A 19,257-nucleotide genomic window follows, 5' to 3' on the forward strand; every position below is an offset into this window, starting at 1 on the left:
ATGTAGTATCTTGTATCCAGAATAGACATTTGGACAGTGCTTTTTGATCATAGAGTATGTGGTGACTAGTAAGCTGTAAGAGATGCAAATGTTAGGAAGAGGTCAGGTTATGAAAGGTTTTTAATGGCAGAGTATTTTATACATGATCATGGAGATGATAGTGATACACTAAAATATTATGTTGGAAATTGACATGGTCAGACCTGTGATTTAGGAAGATCAATTTGACTGCTGAGTGGAGAGTGGATTGGAATGCATATAAACCACGAGTATCAGGCTATTGCAATAGTTCAAGAATGAAATGGATGACATCAGGGTGAGGGAAGAGGAGATCATAAAAGTGACAGATATGAAAATAACAACTACATGTCTTTACTGCAGATTCAATATAGTAGATGAGAGTGAATATTTGAAGATGTCACCTGGGTTTCTACAAATTCTCTCTACAAATAGTAATCTTAATTAATTATATGTTTTACAAAATTAGTTTCATGAACTGGTATGGTTGATTAAATTTTTTCCTTAGATCCCGAGTTCTATTATAACAAACTATCTTTGACTTTGCATCTGGGTTCTGTATCTCCTTACCTTCTAATTAGTCTACATGCATTTTATATTTAATTTCAAATACATGTTTTTTTTCTTGACACTAAATGTAAAATTCCTTTGAACAGAAACATTTTTAATTTTCTCTTTGTATCACCAACTTATAAATACAGTATATCTAATAGGTTATAGGAACATAATTAATGTTTATTGAATCAAATTGAATTCAATTTAAATGTATTGAATTGAGTGCCAGTTGTTTAATACTATTTGAAGATTAACAAATGGTCACTGAAGTGTCACACTGACCAGGATGTTTTAAATATGAACTGTAGGCAGAAGTACTAGAAGTTCATTGCTGAGTAGAGTTAATGCATGGTTCATAGAGAGTTAATCATCTTCTATATTTAACTTCATCTCTTTCTGGAGAGGAGGGATTATTATTAATGGATCATAGAATTATAGATTAATCTAAAAGTAAATCAACTCTTAGCATCCAATTGCTGGCAAAACCCCACCTTCTTTCCTAACCACATTTCATTGAATTATTATTTCAACTAAACATATAGTATTGGCATTTTGGGATCTTGTGATAGAACAAATATTCTTTGATTCCATAAGTAACATTATTACCTCACACTTATATTTGAAATTTTTTAATTTAAAAATACATAAGAGTGCTTGCTTCAGCAGCACATATACTAAAATTGGAATGATACAGAGAAGATTAGCACGGTCCCTGTGCAAGGATGACATGGAAATTCATGAAATGTTCCATATTTTTAAGAAAGGGGGAAAAAACAAAAACAAAACAAAAAAACTTTTTAAGGGACCCATTAAGTTAAAATGATATGTATCCCTACAAGAAAAGACAATATTGTTGTTAAATGTTTTATGGTTTGGACTGAAATATTATTATTTGTGGTTGCCACAGATTTAATTTCTAAATCCCAAAAAGAATTACTAAAGTAAATGGAATTTATGGTAGTTTATTTACAGTAGAGAGAAGATATTAAGGAATGAGATAAAAGGGGAGATAGAAAGATAGAGTTCTGCTTCCTCAGAGCCAGGTAGAAATTTTAAAGCCCTAATCAGGGAAAGGTGTCCCAAGATGATGGACCTTTCTCAGAGGTTCACACCTCCAGAAAGGCAGAGAAACTAAGTCAGACTATCACTTACTATGGTGACCAAATAAAAGTAAAACAGTCTGAGATCTCCTGCATGAGTTCCTTCAGGGGTCTCGTTACAGACACAAGTCTGAGTGTCTGTCTTCCAGTCTCTCCTCTGAGTGACTCTTCTTCACTCCAAGCTCGAGACTGATCCTCCAGTCCAACTCTGAGTCAGAGATCTTCTTCAAATTATGTATTCTGGCCTCTGTGGTCCTCTTTTTAAAGATCTTTTTCTCTTGTGTCACTGATAACACTTAAAAATTCTTATTATCATTAATCAACATGTATGCACCAAATAATATAGCACCCAAATTTCTAATGGAGAAACTAGGAGAATTGAAGGAAGAAATAGACAATAAAACCAAAGTGGGAGACTTAAACCAACCATTATCAAATTTAGATATATCAAATCAAAAAATAAATAAGAAAGAGGTAAAAGAAGTGAATGAAATCTTAGAAAAATTAGAATTAATAGACATATGGAGAAAAGTAAATAGGGATAAAAAGGAATACACCTTCTTCTCAGCACCACATGGCACATTCACAAAAATTGGCCATACATTAGGTCACAGAAACATAGCACACAAATGCAAAAAAGCAGAAATAATGAATGCAGTCTTCTCAGATCACAAGGCAATAAAAATAATGATTAGTAATGGTACATGGAAAACCAAATGTAAAACCAATTGGAAATTAAACAATATGATACTCCAAAACCGTTTAGTTAAAGAAGAAATCATAGAAACAATTAATAATTTCATCGAGGAAAATGACAATGGCGAAACATCCTTTCAAACCTTTTGGGATGCAGCCAAAGCGGTAATCAGAGGTAAATTCATATCCCTGAATGCTTATATTAACAAACAAGGGAGAGCAGAGATCAATCAATTGGAAATGCAATTGAAAAAACTCGAAAGCGATCAAATTAAAACCCCCCAGCAGAAAACCAAATTAGAAAGCCTAAAAATTAAGGGAGAAATTAATAAAATCGAAAGTGATAGAACTATTGATTTAATAAATAAGACAAGAAGCTGGTACTTTGAAAAAACAAACAAAATAGACAAAGTACTGGTCAATCTAATTAAAAAAAGGAAGGAAGAAAAGCAAATTCACAGCATTAAAGATGAAAAGGGGGACAGCACCTCCAATGAGGAGGAAATTAAGGCAATCATTAGAAATTACTTTGCCCAATTATATGGCAATAAATACACCAATTTAGGAGAAATGGATGAATATATACAAAAATACAAACTGCCTAGACTAACAGAAGAGGAAATAGAATTCTTAAATAATCCCATATCAGAAATTGAAATCCATCAAGCCATCAAAGAACTTCCTAAGAAAAAATCCCCAGGGCCTGATGGATTCACCTGTGAATTCTATCAAACATTCAGAGAACAGTTAATCCCAATACTATACAAACTATTTGACATAATAAGCAAAGAGGGAGTTCTACCAAACTCCTTTTACGACACAAACATGGTACTGATTCCAAAACCAGGCAGGTCAAAAACAGAGAAAGAAAACTATAGGCAAATCTCCCTAATGAATATAGATGCAAAAATCTTAAATAGGATACTAGCAAAAAGACTCCAGCAAGTGATCAGAAGAATCATTCAACATGATCAAGTAGGATTCATACCAGGGATGCAGGGCTGGTTCAACATTAGGAAAACCATCCACATAATTGACCACATCAACAAGCAAACTAGCAAGAACCACATGATTATCTCAATAGATGCAGAAAAAGCCTTTGATAAAATACAACACCCATTCCTATTAAAAACACTAGAAAGCATAGGAATAGAAGGGTCATTCCTAAAAATAATAAACAGTATATATCTAAAACCAACAGCTAATATCATCTGCAATGGGGATAAACTAGATGCATTCCCAATAAGATCAGGAGTGAAACAAGGATGCCCATTATCACCTCTACTATTTGACATTGTACTAGAAACACTAGCAGTAGCAATTAGAGAAGATAAAGGAATTGAAGGCATCAAAATAGGCAAGGAGGAGACCAAGTTATCACTCTTTGCGGATGACATGATGGTCTACTTAAAGAATCCTAGAGATTCAACCAAAAAGCTAATTGAAATAATCAACAACTTTAGCAAAGTTGCAGGATACAAAATGAACCCACATAAATCATCAGCTTTTCTATATATCTCCAACACAGCTCAGCAGCAAAAACTAGAAAGAGAAATCCCATTCAAAATCACCTTAGACAAAATAAAATACCTAGGAATCTACCTCCCAAGACAAACACAGGAACTATATGAACACAACTACAAAACACTCGCCACACAACTAAAACTAGACTTGAACAAATGGGAAAACATTAACTGCTCATGGATAGGACGAGCCAATATAATAAAAATGACCATCCTACCCAAACTTATTTATCTATTTAGTGCCATACCCATTGAACTACCAAAATACTTCTTCACTGATTTAGAAAAAAAACATAACAAAGTTCATTTGGAAGAACAAAAGATCAAGGATATCCAGGGAAATAATGAAAAAAAACACATATGATGGGGGCCTTGCAGTCCCTGACCTAAAACTATATTACAAAGCAGCAGTCATCAAAACAATTTGGTACTGGCTAAGAAACAGAAAGGAAGATCAGTGGAATAGACTGGGGGAAAGCGACCTCAGCAAGACAGTATAAGATAAACCCAAAGATCCCAACTTTTGGGACAAAAATCCACTATTCGATAAAAACTGCTGGGAAAATTGGAAGACAGTGTGGGAGAGACTAGGAATAGATCAACACCTCACACCCTACACCAAGATAAATTCAAAATGGGTGAGTGACTTAAACATAAAGAAGGAAACCATAAGTAAATTGGGTAAACACAGAATAGTATACATGTCAGACCTTTGGGAGGGGAAAGGCTTTAAAACCAAGCAAGATATAGAAAGAATCACAAAATGTAAAATAAATAATTTTGACTACATCAAACTAAAAAGCTTTTGTACAAACAAAACCAATATAACTAAAATCAGAAGGAAAACAACAAATTGGGAAAAAATCTTCATAGAAACCTCTGACAAAGGTTTAATTACTCATATTTATAATGAGCTAAATCAATTGTACAAAAAATCAAGCCATTCTCCAATTGATAAATGGGCAAGGGAAATGGATAGGCAGTTCTCAGATAAAGAAATCAAAACTATTAACAAGCACATGAAGATGTGTTCTACATCTCTTATAATCAGAGAGATGCAAATCAAAACAACTCTGAGGTATCACCTCACACCTAGCAGATTGGCTAACATAACAGCAAAGGAAAGTAATGAATGCTGGAGGGGATGTGGCAAAGCAGGGACATTAATTCATCGCTGGTGGAGCTGTGAACTGATCCAACCATTCTGGAGGGCAATTTGGAACTATGCCCAAAGGGCGACAAAAGAATATCTACCCTTTGACCCAGCCATAGCACTGCTGGGTCTGTACCCCAAAGAGATAATGGACACAAAGACTTGTACAAAAATATTCATAGCTGCGCTCTTTGTGGTGGCCCAAAACTGGAAAATGAGGGGATGCCCATCAATTGGGGAATGGCTGAACAAACTGTGGTATATGTTGGTGATGGAATACTATTGTGCTAAAAGGAATAATAAAGTGGAGAAGTTCCATGGAGACTGGAACAACCTACAGGAAGTGATGCAGAGCGAGAGGAGCAGAACCAGGAGAACATTGTACACAGAGACTAATACACTGTGGTATAATCGAACGTAATGGACTTCTCCATTAGTGGCGGTGTAATGTCCCTGAACAACTTACAGGGATCCAGGAGAAAAAAACACCATTCATAAGCAAAGGATAAACTATGGGAGTGGAAACACCGAGAAAAATTAACTGCCTGAATACAGAGGTTGAGGGGACATGACAGAGGATAGACTCTAAATGAACACTCTAATGCAAATACTATCAACAAAGCAATGGGTTCAAATCAAGAAAACATCTAAGGCCCAGTGGACTTACACGTCGGCTATGGGGGGTGGGGGGGAGGAAAAGAAAATGATCTATGTCTTTAACGAATAATGGTTGGAAATGATCAAATAAAATATATTAAATAAAAAATTCTTATTATCACCTGGGTAGCTAGAAGAATTATACTTAGAGGGAAGAGTGACAAAAGGTATAGGATGAAATGCTACTTCATAATACATATTATATATATATGTAAATACATAAATATGTATATAGATATATGTATGCAAATACATATATAAAGTAGAGTTTAAAAAGAGGTTAAAACTAAGAGGAATGGGAAAAGAAACAAAATGGGGTAATTTATAGGTCATAAAGAAGCACATGGTGGGAGTGAGGGAGAACACCAATACACTGCAGGATTAAAGAGATTAGAGATAAGAAATACACAATTCTTATGTGCATTGAAATTGACACAAAGAGGGAAGAACAATCAAATCTATTGGGGCAGAGAATTGATTTGCACCCTATAGAGAAGTAAAAGGGTAACAAATGGACTGGTGGGGAGGAAAGCAACACAAGACAGGGAGCAGATGGGGAAGAGTTTAAAAAGACTGTAAAGAAAATAAGAGGGGAATAAGAAGGGAGAGAGGGAAGAAAGGAAAGTAAAATAAAGGTGGGAATTAGGGAGAATGATTAAAAGCAAAACACTGGTGTAGAAGGAAATAGTGAAAGAAGAAAGGGCAGGACTGGGAGTGGAAATCAAAATACTGGGAAATACACAGCTGGTAATCATAACTCTGAATGTGAATGGAATTAATTCACCCAGAAAATGCAAGCAAATGGCAAAGTGGATTAGAAACAAAAATCCTACCATATGCTGTATACAAGAAAACACATAGGGTAAAAGTAAGAGGATGGAGCCAAATCTATTAGGCATCAACTAAGAAAAAAAAGGCAGGAGTTGCAATCATGATATCTGACAAAGCCAAAGTAAAAATAGATCCTATTAAAAGAGACAGGGAAGGTAATTACATCCTGATAAAAGGCAACATAGACAATGAGGAAATATCAGTACTCAACAAGTATGCACCAAATGGCATAGCATCCAAATTTCTAAAGGAGAAACTAGTGGAGCTCAAGGATGAAATAGATAGAAAAAATATACTAGTGGGAGATCTGAACTTCCTCTATCAGAACTAGATAAATCACACCAAAAAATAAATAAGAAAGAGATAAGAGATGTTAATGAAATCTTAGAAAAATAAGAATTAGTAGATTGTGGAGAAAAATAAGTAAGGACAAAAAGGAATACACCTTATTTGCAGCAGCACATGGTACATTCAGAAAGACTGACCATAAAAACATTGCAAACAAGTACAAAAGAGAAGAAATAATAATGCAACCTCAAAGCACAATGCAATAAAAATAATAATTAGTAAGGGTACTTGAAGAGGCAAATCAAAAATGAATTGGAAATTAAACAATAGGAACCTCCAAAATAGATTAGTTAGAGAACAAATCATAGAAACAATTAATACTTTCATTGAGGAAAATGAAAATGATGAGACATCCCTTCAAAATTTATGGGATGAAGCAAAAAAAAAAGTACTCAGGGGGAAATTTATATCATTGAGTTCATACATTAACAAATCAAGGAGGGTAGAGGTACATGAATTGGGCATGCAAATTAAATAAAAACTAGAAAGTGAGCAAATTAAAAATCCTCAGATGAAAATTAAATTAGAAATCCTAAAAAATCAAAGGAGAAATTAATAAAATTAAAAGTAAAAGAACTATTTATTTATTAAATAAGACTAGAAGCTAGTACTTTGAAAAAAAACAAATAAAATAGTCAAAGTACTGTTCAATCTAATTTAAAAAAGGAAACAAGAGAACCAAATCAATAGTATCCAAGATGAAAAGGAAGACCTCAACTCTAAGGAAGAGTATATTAAGGAAATCATAAATACTATTATGCCCAATTATATGGCAATAAATATGACAATCTAGGTGACATGGATGAATATTCACAAAAATGTAAACTGCCTAGATTAAAAGAAGAAGAAATAGAATGCCTAAACGATCCCATATCAGAAAAAGAAATTGAACAAGCCATCAAAGAACTCTCTAAGAAACAATCCCCAGAACTAGATGGATTCACAAATGAATTCTATCAAACATTCAAAGTACAAGTAATTCCAATATTATACAAACTATTTGACAGAATAGGCAAAGAAAGAGTTTTACCAAATTTCTTTTATGACACAAATATGGTACTGATTCCAAAGCCAGGCAGGTCAAAAACAGAGAAAGAAAACTATAGACCAATCTCCTTAATGAACATAGATGCAAAAATCTCAAATACAATACTAGCAAAAAGACCCTAGCGGATGATTATGAGGGTTATACATTATGACTAGGTGGGATTTATACCAGAAATGCAAGGATGGTTCAATATTAGGAAAACCATCCACATAATTGACCATATTAACAAGCAAGCTGACAAAAATTACATGCTTCTTTACAAAATACAACACTCATTCCTATTGAAAACACTAGAAAGAATGGAAATAGAAGAACCTTTCCTAAAAATAATAACTAGTATATACCTAAAACCATCAGCAAACATCATCTGCAATGGTGATAAACTAGAAGCCTTCCCAATAAGATAAGGAATGAAACAAGGATACCCCTTATCACCTCTATTATTTAACATTGTACTAGAAACACTAGCTGTAGCAATTAGAGAAGAAAAAGAAATTCAAGGTATTAAAATAGGCAATGAGGAGATCAAACTATCACTCTTTGTAGATGATATGATGGTCTACTTAAATAATCATAGAGAATCAACTAAAATGCTAGTGGAAATAATCAACAACTTTAGCAAAGTTGAAGGATACAGAATAAACCCACATAAGTAATCATTTCTATATATTTCCAAAACATCTCAGCAGCAAGAATTAGAGAGAGAAATTCTATTTAAAATCACCCTAGATGATATAAAATACTTAGTAATCTATATGCTGAGACAAACACAGAAACTATATGAAGACAGCTACAAATCACTCTGCACACAATTAAAACTAGATCTAAACGATTGAAAAAACATTGATTGTTCATGGGTAGGATGAACTAACATAATAAAAATGTTCATCCTACCCAATTTAATTTACTTATCTAGTGCTATATCCATTGAATTACCAAAAAATATTTTTACTGAATTAGAAAAAAAACATAACAAAGTTCTTTTGGAAGAAGAAATGATCAACAATATCCAGGGAAATGATGAAAAAAAAATGCAAAGGAAGATGCAGTACCAGATCTCAAACTATCCTATAAAGCAATAGTCATCAAAACAATTTGTTACTGGCTACAAGACAGAAGGATGATTAGTGCAATAGACTTGGGGTAAGTGACCTCAGTAAGACAATCTATGATAAGCCCAAAGATCCCAGCTTTTGGGACCAAAATACACTATTTGATAAAGACTACTGGAAAAATTAGATTACAGAATAGGAGAGATGTGGTTTGGATCAATATCTCACACTCTACACCAAGATAAACTCAGTATGGGTGAACGACTTGAATATAAAGATAGAAACTATAAGTAAATCAGGTTAACACAGAATAGTATACATATCAGATCTTTGGGAAAGGAAAAGTTAAAAGACCAAGCAAAAAATCACAAAATGTAAAATAAATAATTTTGAATACATTAAATTTAAAAGTTTTTATATGAATGAAACCAGTGCATCCAAAATTAGAAGGGAAATAAAATATTTGAGAAAAAAATCTTCATAAAAAAAACCTCTGACAAAAGTCTAATTACTCCAATGGTATAAAAAGCTAAATCAACTGTACAAAAAATCAAGCCTTTTCTCCAATTAATAAATGTCCAAGGAACATTAATAGACAATTACAGATAAAGAAATCAAAACTATTAATAAGCACATGAAAAAGTCTTCTAAATCTCTCATAATCAGAGAGATGTGAATCAAAACAACTCTGAAGTATATATAAATGAAGATTTTGAACCCTAGACTTCAATCCCCAGAAATCCTTGGTATTTCCCAGAATTCCCTATAATCTCTCCTGAGTCTCCACTTTGGGAGATGTGTTATTGGTATTTAACTGGCAGTAACACTTCCCATATGCTCTTCCTTTGCAAATGATGTAGCAAGTATAGTGGTAAACTGAGTGTGGGGATTTTAAAAGGGCAAATCAGCCATGGTATGTGGTTTTTATTTTGTATCCTCTTTTTTCATTGATTTCTAATGATCCTTAATAAACCTCAGAAAATATATTTTTATTATTAGAGATATAATTTATTTTTTACAGGTATCACCTTCCACCTCGCAGATTGACTAACATGACAACAAAGGAAAGTAATGAATGCTGAAGGGAATGTGGCAAAGTTGGGACATTAATGCATTGCTGATGGAGTTGTGAATTTATCCAACCATTCTGGAGGGCAATTTGGAACTATGCCCAAAGGGTGCTAAAAGACTGTCTGCCCTTTGACCCAGCCATAGCACTGCTGGGTTCCCCAAAGAAATAATAAGGAAAAAGACCTGTACAAGAATATTCATAGCTGTGCTCTTTGTGGTGGCAAAAAATTTGGAAAATGAGAGGATGCCCTTCAATTGGGGAATGGCTGAAAAACTTGTGGTATCTGTTGGTAATGGAATATTATTGTGCTCAAAGGAATAATAAACTGGAGGAATTCCATGTGAACTGCTGACTTCCAGGAATTGATGCAGTGTGAGAGGAGTAGAACCAGGAGAACATTGTACACAGAGACTGATACACTGTGGTACAATCAAAGGTAATGGACTTCTCCATTAATGGCAATGCAGTGATCCTGAAGAACTTGGAGGGATCTATGAGAAAGAACACTATCCACATTCAGAGGAAAAACTGTGGAAGTAGAAACACTGAAGAAAAGCAACTGCTTGATTACATGGGTTGATGGGAATATAGACTCTAAATGATGATCCTAGTGCAAACACCAACAACATGGAAATAGGTTTTGATCAAGGACACATACATCTATAACCCAGTGGAATTGTATGTCGGCCATGGAAAGGGGTATGGAGACAGGGGGGAGTGAAAGAATATGATTCTTATAACCAAGGCATAATGTTCTAAATTGACTAAATAAAATTTTCTAAAAAATAAAGATAACAAAATAAAAATACATAAAAAACAATGTGTAAAATATTTTCTGGAAGTTAACTAATCTTATAGACCTCAGCACAATCCTAAGGATGTGTAATCAGTTCAGACATTGGAATTCTAAGAAATGCATAATTTGACTTTGTTAGTTCCATATACTTTTAACTCTCCCACTCCTCAAAATCTTGGTGAGCGACAACGGAATTTCCTCAATAGATTTCCCCTAGCACATTGAACTCACTCATTCATCACAGTTGTTTATCATATGAGGACCAAGAAAATGGATTCAGTCTCTTATTTTTGCCTGAATCATGGAACTTGGGATTTGTAATGAATCACCTCTCATGTTGCCCATTTATCTCTCTCCAGGAATATTCAAGACATGTAACTAGATAAGTCATAAATTTGGATTTTATTCTTTAAGAATAGCATAACTTAAGTAGTTATTCAATCAATAAATTATCAACATAAGATAATGCAAATGCTTATTTAGAGTATAGAGATATAGAGATAACTGAGAACCTGAGTAATGTAATAACAAAGGTAGAGTTGTAGGAACAGAGGCAAAAATGAAATAGACCTTGTTCTAAAGGACATTCCATTCTATTGAAAATGATTTTGCACACATGCATGTGGATATACAACTAATATGTAGTAATTGGTGGTAAGGGAGACTAGCAGGTACCTGGAGGAAAGATGCCATGAGTGTGTGTGTGTATGTGTGTGTGTGTGTAAAAGATGCCATTGAAGGACACTATACATTGCATAAAGTAGAAATGGGGAGGTAGTGAATTCCTGGGGGTTGAGAAATCCTATGCAAAGTGAAAGATGAGAAATGGATTGTTATACGTGAGAAACAGCTAGAAGAGCATTTTGGAATTTAGGGTGCATAAAATGCAGTAATCTAAATTATCCTAAAAATTGGTTCAAACCAGATTGTCAGGAATGTGTGTGTGTTTAATCCTTGAACTAATAAAGATCATTTATTGTTTATTGAGGAGGAAAGTAAATGGTGAAACTTGAAATTTAATAATATCACTTAAGTATCTGATAGATGAATGGATAATAAAATGGACATAATTCAGGCAGAACGACTAATTGAGAAATTACTCATACAAAAATCCATTAGAAGAGGAATGGGGGCCTGAATTATGTTGGTTCTGTTGTAAGTGAAGAAAATAGAGAAGTTATGATTGAAAGGACATAATGCACAGAGTGACATTATTTTGTCTGGAATTCACTAACTCATCTCCCCTTATTCTTTCTTTCTTTTTTTTTCACTGAAATATTTTTATTGTTTGCTTATGACATCTAAGAACTATAAAATGACTCAGTTTTTTCCCCACTCAGGTTTCATCAGAAAGACCTTGGGCATAAATCAGTATTGTTATTCTTACATTATCTAGATCAGAAAATCAATACAAATATATTAGAAACAACCCACTTATGATCCAAATCCAATTACCAGGAAAATAATAAATGAGGAGAAACTCGGTGAATAACAGGCTGCATCTTCTGCCAGGGCCAATAAAGAATAGTTCTTATGTGTGATGATTGCCTTTCAAGTTAGACTGGCCTTGGGCAAAGTTAGCTAGCTGGCTTTTCAGGTCATCCAAACTTTCTAGCACTCCCTTTTCCAGAGAAACTGAATCTTAAAGTCATGGTATAGTTTTGTAAGAAGGAGACAGATGATCTGGTTGCCTTCTCAGACAACTTCCATGATCCTCTTATCTTTTTTTTTATCTTTGTATTCTTTTTTTTTTTAATTTTAATATTATTTTATTTGGTCGTTTTCATACATTATTCACTGGAAACAAAGATCGTTTTCTTTTCCTCCCCTCCCCCCCCCCCCCGCCTTTCCCTCTCCCATAGCCGACGCATGATTCCACTGGTTATCACATGTGTTCTTGACTCGAACCCATTTCCCTGTTGTTGGAGTTTGCATTATAGTGTTCATTTAGAGTCTCTCCTCAGTCTTATCTCCTCCAACCCTGTAGTCAAGCAGTTGCTTTTCAGCGGTGTTTTTACTCCCACAGTTTATCCTCTGCTTGTGGGTAGTATTTTTTTTTTAGATCCCTGCAGATTGTTCAGGGATTGCATTGATACTAATGGAGAAGTCCATCACCTTCGATTGTACCACAATGTATCAGTCTCTGTGTACAATGTTTTCCTGGTTCTGCTCCTCTCGCTCTGCATTACTTCCTGGAGGTTGTTCCAGTCTCCATGGAACTTCTCCACTTTATTATTCCTTTTAGCACAATAGTATTCCATCACCAACATATACCACAATTTGTTCAGCCATTCCCCAATTGAGGGGCATCCCCTCATTTTCCAATTTTTGGCCACCACAAAGAGCGCAGCTATGAATATTTTTGTACAAGTCTTTTTGTCCATTATCTCTTTGGGGTACAAGCCCAGCAGTGCTATGGCTGGATCAAAGGGCAGACAGTCTTTTATCGCCCTTTGGACATAGTTCCAAATTGCCCTCCAGAATGGTTGGATCAATTCACAACTCCACCAGCAATGAATTAATGTCCCCACTTTGCCACATCCCCTCCAGCATTCATTACTTTGCATAGCTGTCATGTTAGCCAATCTGCTAGGTGTGAGATGATACCTCAGAGTTGTTTTGATTTGCATCTCTCTGATTATAAGAGATGTAGAGCACTTTTTCATGTGCTTATTAATAGTTTTGATTTCTTTGGCTGAGAATTGCCTGTTCATGTCCCTTGCCCATTTGTCAATTGGAGAATGGCTTGATTTTTTGTACAATTGATTTAGTTCTTTATAAATTTTAGTAATTAAACCCTTGTCAGAGGTTTTTATGAAGATTGTTTCCCAATTTGTTGCTACCCTTCTGATTTTGGTTACATTGGTTTTGTTTGTACAAAAACTTTTTAATTTGATGTAATCCAGATTATTTATTTTGCATTTTGTAATTCTTTCTAATTCTTGCTTGGTTTTGAAGTATTTCCCTTCCCAAAGGTCTGACATGTATCCTATTCTGTGTTCGCCTAATTTTCTTATAGTTTCCTTCTTTATGTTCAAGTCATTCATCCATTTTGAATTTATCTTGGTGTAGGGTGTGAGGTGTTGATCTAAGCCTAATCTTTCCCACACTGTCCTCCAATTTTCCCAACAGTTTTTATGAAATAGTGGATTTTTGTCCCAAAAGCTGGGATCTTTGGGTTTGTCATATACTGTCTTGCTGAGGTTGCTTGCCCCCAGTCTATTCCACTGATCCTCCTTTCTGTCTCTTAGCCAGTACCAAATTGTTTTGATGACCGCTGCTTTATAATATAGTCTGAGATCTGGGACTGCAAGACCCCCTTCCTTTGTATTTTTTTTCATTAATTCCCTGGATATCCTTGATCTTTTGTTCTTCCAAATGAACTTTGTTATGTTTTTTTCTCAATCAGTAAAAAAAATTTTTGGAAGTTCCATGGGTATGGCACTAAATAGATAGATGAGTTTGGGTAGGATGGTCATTTTTATTATATTGGCTCGTCCTACCCATGAGCAGTTAATGTTCTTCCAATTGTTCAAGTCTAGTTTTAGTTGTGTGGAAAGTGTTTTGTAGTTGTGTTCATATAGATCCCCTTATTCTTTCTTAAAATCCCTAACTTTGTTCAGATCTCAGCTTATGTTCCATCTCTTTGAGAAGCATTTCATGATTGCTTTAGTTGTTAGTACTCTAATTTTTTTGTTGCTTAAATATTTTATTCTCCCAGTAGTATATAAACTTCTTGATGACAGGGGCTTTTTTCTATTTTACATTTGTATCCCCAGAACTATTCCAGTGTTTTGCACATGGTAAGAGTATAATAAATGTTTGTTAAGTTGGACAGATAGATAAAAAGTAACAGAAAAGGACACCTGTATAGTTAGTGGGCTAAATATTTGATAGGAATCTACACATATTCAAAGATGGAAATAAGAGACCCTTATTTAATTCTTTGTTTGCTTCTAACATTTCCAATGTTACATGACAAAGATAGAGAGGATTTGGCAATCATTTCAGTCATTCTATGAAAGCTAATGGGATTTTTGTCTAAATTAGCTGAACATTTAATATACCCTTTAAAGTTTGTTCTTCTAAATCGAATATTACCTATAGCTTTATTGAACATATATCCTTCATCAAAGGGCAGAGATAATTAAAATACCTCCTGTTCTAATAGTCCCTTATAAGAAAAGAGAACAAAAAGGAAATAAGAAATAAAAGAAACATTTTATTCATTGAAAAATGCTAGAAATTCTCTCATAGTCTTGATCTGTATATACATATAGATGCATATATATATAATATACATGTTACTATGTATATAGATATCAATATGTATATCTGTGTGTATACACACAGTATGGATAATTAAGCAAAATCTATTAAAGATTGAAGAAACCCTCAAGTATAAGAAACTGTTTCTTACAATGTATTAAGGCAGGCCAAATTTTTATGATGACCATGGTAAAAATGATAGTATTTTTTCTTTTCTATGACAAGGCTTCCTCATGTTTCCTACTTATGTCTGCATAAGGAATAATTTTGTAAGGTTTGAGAATAGACTCTAATAGGTTTCTGGAGTCTGATGGAGAGACTAGCCTGCGGGCAGGGAAGAATCAGCTGAGAATTCTGGGAAAGAGAATTTACAGCTGAGAGAATTCTGAGCAATGGACTTACTTCCAGCCTTGGAAGGAGACTGTGAGGAGCATTTCCTGAGGGTCAGAGAAATATCTGAAATCAGGAGGACAAAGAACCTGATTTTCACCTTGTTATACACCTGTCCAGCTAGAAAATCCTCTACAACCTCCTTTCACTGGTCTCCTGCCGCTCAAGACTGATAAGTGTATAAATGGAAATTTTGAACCCTAGACTTCATTCCCCAAAAGTCCTTGGTATTTCCCACAATTTCCTATAATCTCTCCTGAGTCTCTACATTGGCAAGATCAAAATTGTTATTTTAACTGGCAGAAACTCCTCCCATGCTCTCTTCCTTTGCAATGATGTAGCAATTATAGTGGTATGCTAAGTGTGGGGATTTTAAATGGGCTAATCAGCCATGGGCACATGGTTTTTATTTTGTATCCTCTTTATTCCTTGATTTCTAATGATCCTTAATAAACCTCATAAATGTAATATTTTTATTATTAGAGATATAACTTAATTTTTACAGTTGTGGCAACCACAAGTTGGACGATAACTTCTCAAATTTTTTTAAAGATAGCCTAGATAATTTTTTTGAGCCACATTTCTCCTGCCAAGGGTGCCAGCCCACCCACCCACCCTCTCAAAGCTTCTTCTGATTCAGCTCACCCCTGCTGCCTGCTCCTGCCTCCAACCATCCACTCCTGACCTTCTTGACCCAAATTGCTCATATGACCCCAGCCCTGGCCCCCAAATTACAAAGTTTACATTCCTTTTGAAAGTAATTTTAGGTTAAGAAACATGCTACCTCTTTGAATCCAGAAAGTGAACTTTTTGGAGAAGACACCTTGAAGATGCCTCCACAAACCACACACTGCACCAGAAGATCCAGAGTGAACATTAGGATGTGGTGATTTGAACTGGGTGGGGTTTAAATGCATTTGTTTTGTATACTCTCATGCCAAAGGGGACTGTCCCCTAACTGGCTTTTTGTTAATGTGCCTAGCAATTATTGGTTTTGTTCTCTTTTCCTCTAATCCTCAAATTATTGCAATTTCAAAGTTGGTATGTTTACAAGCCACATTTCAAGGTTCAAGGATACAGTTTGTGGTGTATCCTTGGGCAGAAACATAAACAGATGTCTTCTGTCTCTCCCTGAATAAGCCACAGCTCTAAGGTCGGCTAAACTTGAGGAAAGGAGAGACATAGCCATTTTCCTCAGATCATGAGTTCCCCCCATATCCCTTTTCCTCCACATCTCCCTTCAACCTCTCACTGGAGAAACAAATCTATACAGTAGGGTAAAACTCTTCAACCCTCTCCATTAGTAATTTTCTTCCTCTTTTATACGTGCTAAAAATTATAGTATTGATAGTATTTTTCTTTTCTACACAAGGCTTCCTCATTTTTCCTACATAAGTCTGCATGAGTTCCTTTGCTATGAGCTTGAAAGTATCTGAGACAAGAAGGAACTCTTGTGGCCTGACCGTAGAGAAGATAAAAAACTATCCAAGATTCTTTGTAAGCATTTATGTCATGAAGGACTTCAAGAACAATAACCTTTCTTATTTTGTATCATTTGTAGTTTCTGAACAGAATGTGATTCATTATATAAAATAATGTAAGGGCAAGACACCAGGGATCATTATTCTATTGCTTGGGAGAACATCATAGATTTCCTTTGCACATGATTTTCCTAATCCTCTTCAGGTTTTCTGACTTTTCATATGCCACTACTCATGAGAACAAATACATAGAAAATTCAATATTTTTACTTATTAGCAGTTTTGATTAAAAATAAAAATTGAGAGGAAAAATCAGTGACTAAAATGTGTTTGGGGAATTGTTACTTCTCCATATATATCCCACTGATGATAGTATTTTTCCATCTCATGTTGTTACCATTTAATATTCTAAGTCTCCATTGTTTGTTGGCCAAAAAATAAAAAGATAATCATTCTTGACCTGAAATTCAGGTAAAAGTATGAGAAATTGTTAAGAGAACAGGAGACAGCCATAGAACCAGTAGTGTTTGTTGATTAGGGTTGTATTGGCATTTGTTCTCTCATCCTTCTTGAACTACTTATAGAAATTGTAACTGTTGACCTCATGCTTCTAGGTACACTTTCCTCAGGGATATCTCTTTCATAGTAGATGACATAGTATCATTATCTGTGCCCTACCCTTTATGACTGAGTCTCAGGGGGTTGACAAGGGTTTTTTTTTTCCCTTGTACTTTCTATTTTCTGCATTGTAATCTGATGAATTATCATATGTATCTTTATTTAGATAACTTCAAAATGTGTGCATCTGACCTTTAGACTTCTGTTTCAGTATGACTCCTCCATCCTCCTGCTAGTATACTTGGCATTTTATAGGTATCTCAAGCTAAACTGTTCAACATTAAGCTGATATATTTACCCCAAACACATTTCCCTTTTAATATTCCTTTTTTCCTATTCAAACTATTAACACAACCATTTTACTTTTTCACATTATAGTTCTCTTTAACTATTCACATCCTTATTTCTACTTAGGTTTACTAAGATAGACGATTCATCCCTATGTCCTCACCAGTCATAGCACCACTAGCTCAAATGAGGTCATCATTACCTTTATTAGTGAAGTAACTTCCTAAAATTCACTAAGAATTTGCTCTCTCCATCCCACCAATCTGTCCCTAAAAAACCTTCAAACTCAATATTTCTAAAGACCATTTCACTAGCTTGTTCAAGAAATTTCAGAAGCTACTAACTGTTTTTTGGTTAAAAGACAAAGTCCTCTGAAATATGAAGTCATTCTGCAATGTGAAGCATAATCTTGTTTCAGCCTATCTTTCTGGATTCTTTATACATTTCTTCTCACAAACTCTACTTTAGCCAAACTTACCTAATTATCACTTTACATTTAGAACATCCAATTTCCCAACTCTATGTCTCTGAATAAGTTACTCCCTCATACCGGGAAATGCTCTTCCATTTTATATCTGCTTTATAAAATCAGTAGGTCTCTTCAAGGTCAACATAAATGCCATCTCTGATAAAAGAACTTTTAGTATTCGGCTAAATGCATATTCCATGCTCAATGTATTCAAAATATTTTAAAATCTGTATAGTGTTTCTCTCATTAGAATGCAAACTTTTTGAGGTTGAGGTTTTATTTTTTTTTATTGTAACCTCAGCATTAGCATTATTCTTGGCTTATAAAAAGAATTTAATGAATGCCAAAATGGATTGAACCTCACTAGCTTCCTTCTCTCTTTACCCAATTGTCCCACCCCGCAAAAAAAACCCTGAGGTGTTTGAGCTTTTCAGATTTAGAGAAAACTTTTTTTCAGATTTAAAGAAAACTCTTTTTCTCTATTTAGCAAGATGACACTACTGAACCATCCATGTGTAATACCTAATTTTTATGTGGGATGGAAGGTTTACAAGCACCTTCCTCAAATGAATCAGATATTATTTGCAAAAGAAAATGTAGATCTTTCCATATAAGTGGAAACTCTGCCTTGTTAAAATATAGGGCAAGATCTGATCTACTTGCACATATATATATATATATATATATATATATATATATATATATATATATAATTACCAGGGTTTAGCATAATACTTGGAAGAAAGACCTTAATACATTTTTATTCATTAATTGATTTATTCATACCATATACAGTATTTTCCCATGGTCACATAGAACATAATTTTGAATCATATGGTTATTTAAACCTAGTTATCCTGATTTCAAAGAAATTGGTCATTCCCTTTTATGCC

General features: G+C 34.4%; 1 non-coding gene across 1 annotated transcript; it reads left to right on the forward strand.

Annotated features, from left to right (window-relative positions):
* The first annotated feature begins 1,223 nt into the window (after positions 1–1,223).
* On the forward strand, positions 1,224–1,330 carry LOC130458713 (U6 spliceosomal RNA). The gene has a single exon (XR_008918102.1). It is a non-coding gene; the product is annotated as a U6 spliceosomal RNA (small nuclear RNA).
* The last annotated feature ends 17,927 nt before the right edge of the window (positions 1,331–19,257 follow it).

Source organism: Monodelphis domestica, chromosome 3 (genome assembly GCF_027887165.1).
Source record: "Monodelphis domestica isolate mMonDom1 chromosome 3, mMonDom1.pri, whole genome shotgun sequence".
Taxonomy (NCBI): domain Eukaryota; kingdom Metazoa; phylum Chordata; class Mammalia; order Didelphimorphia; family Didelphidae; genus Monodelphis; species Monodelphis domestica.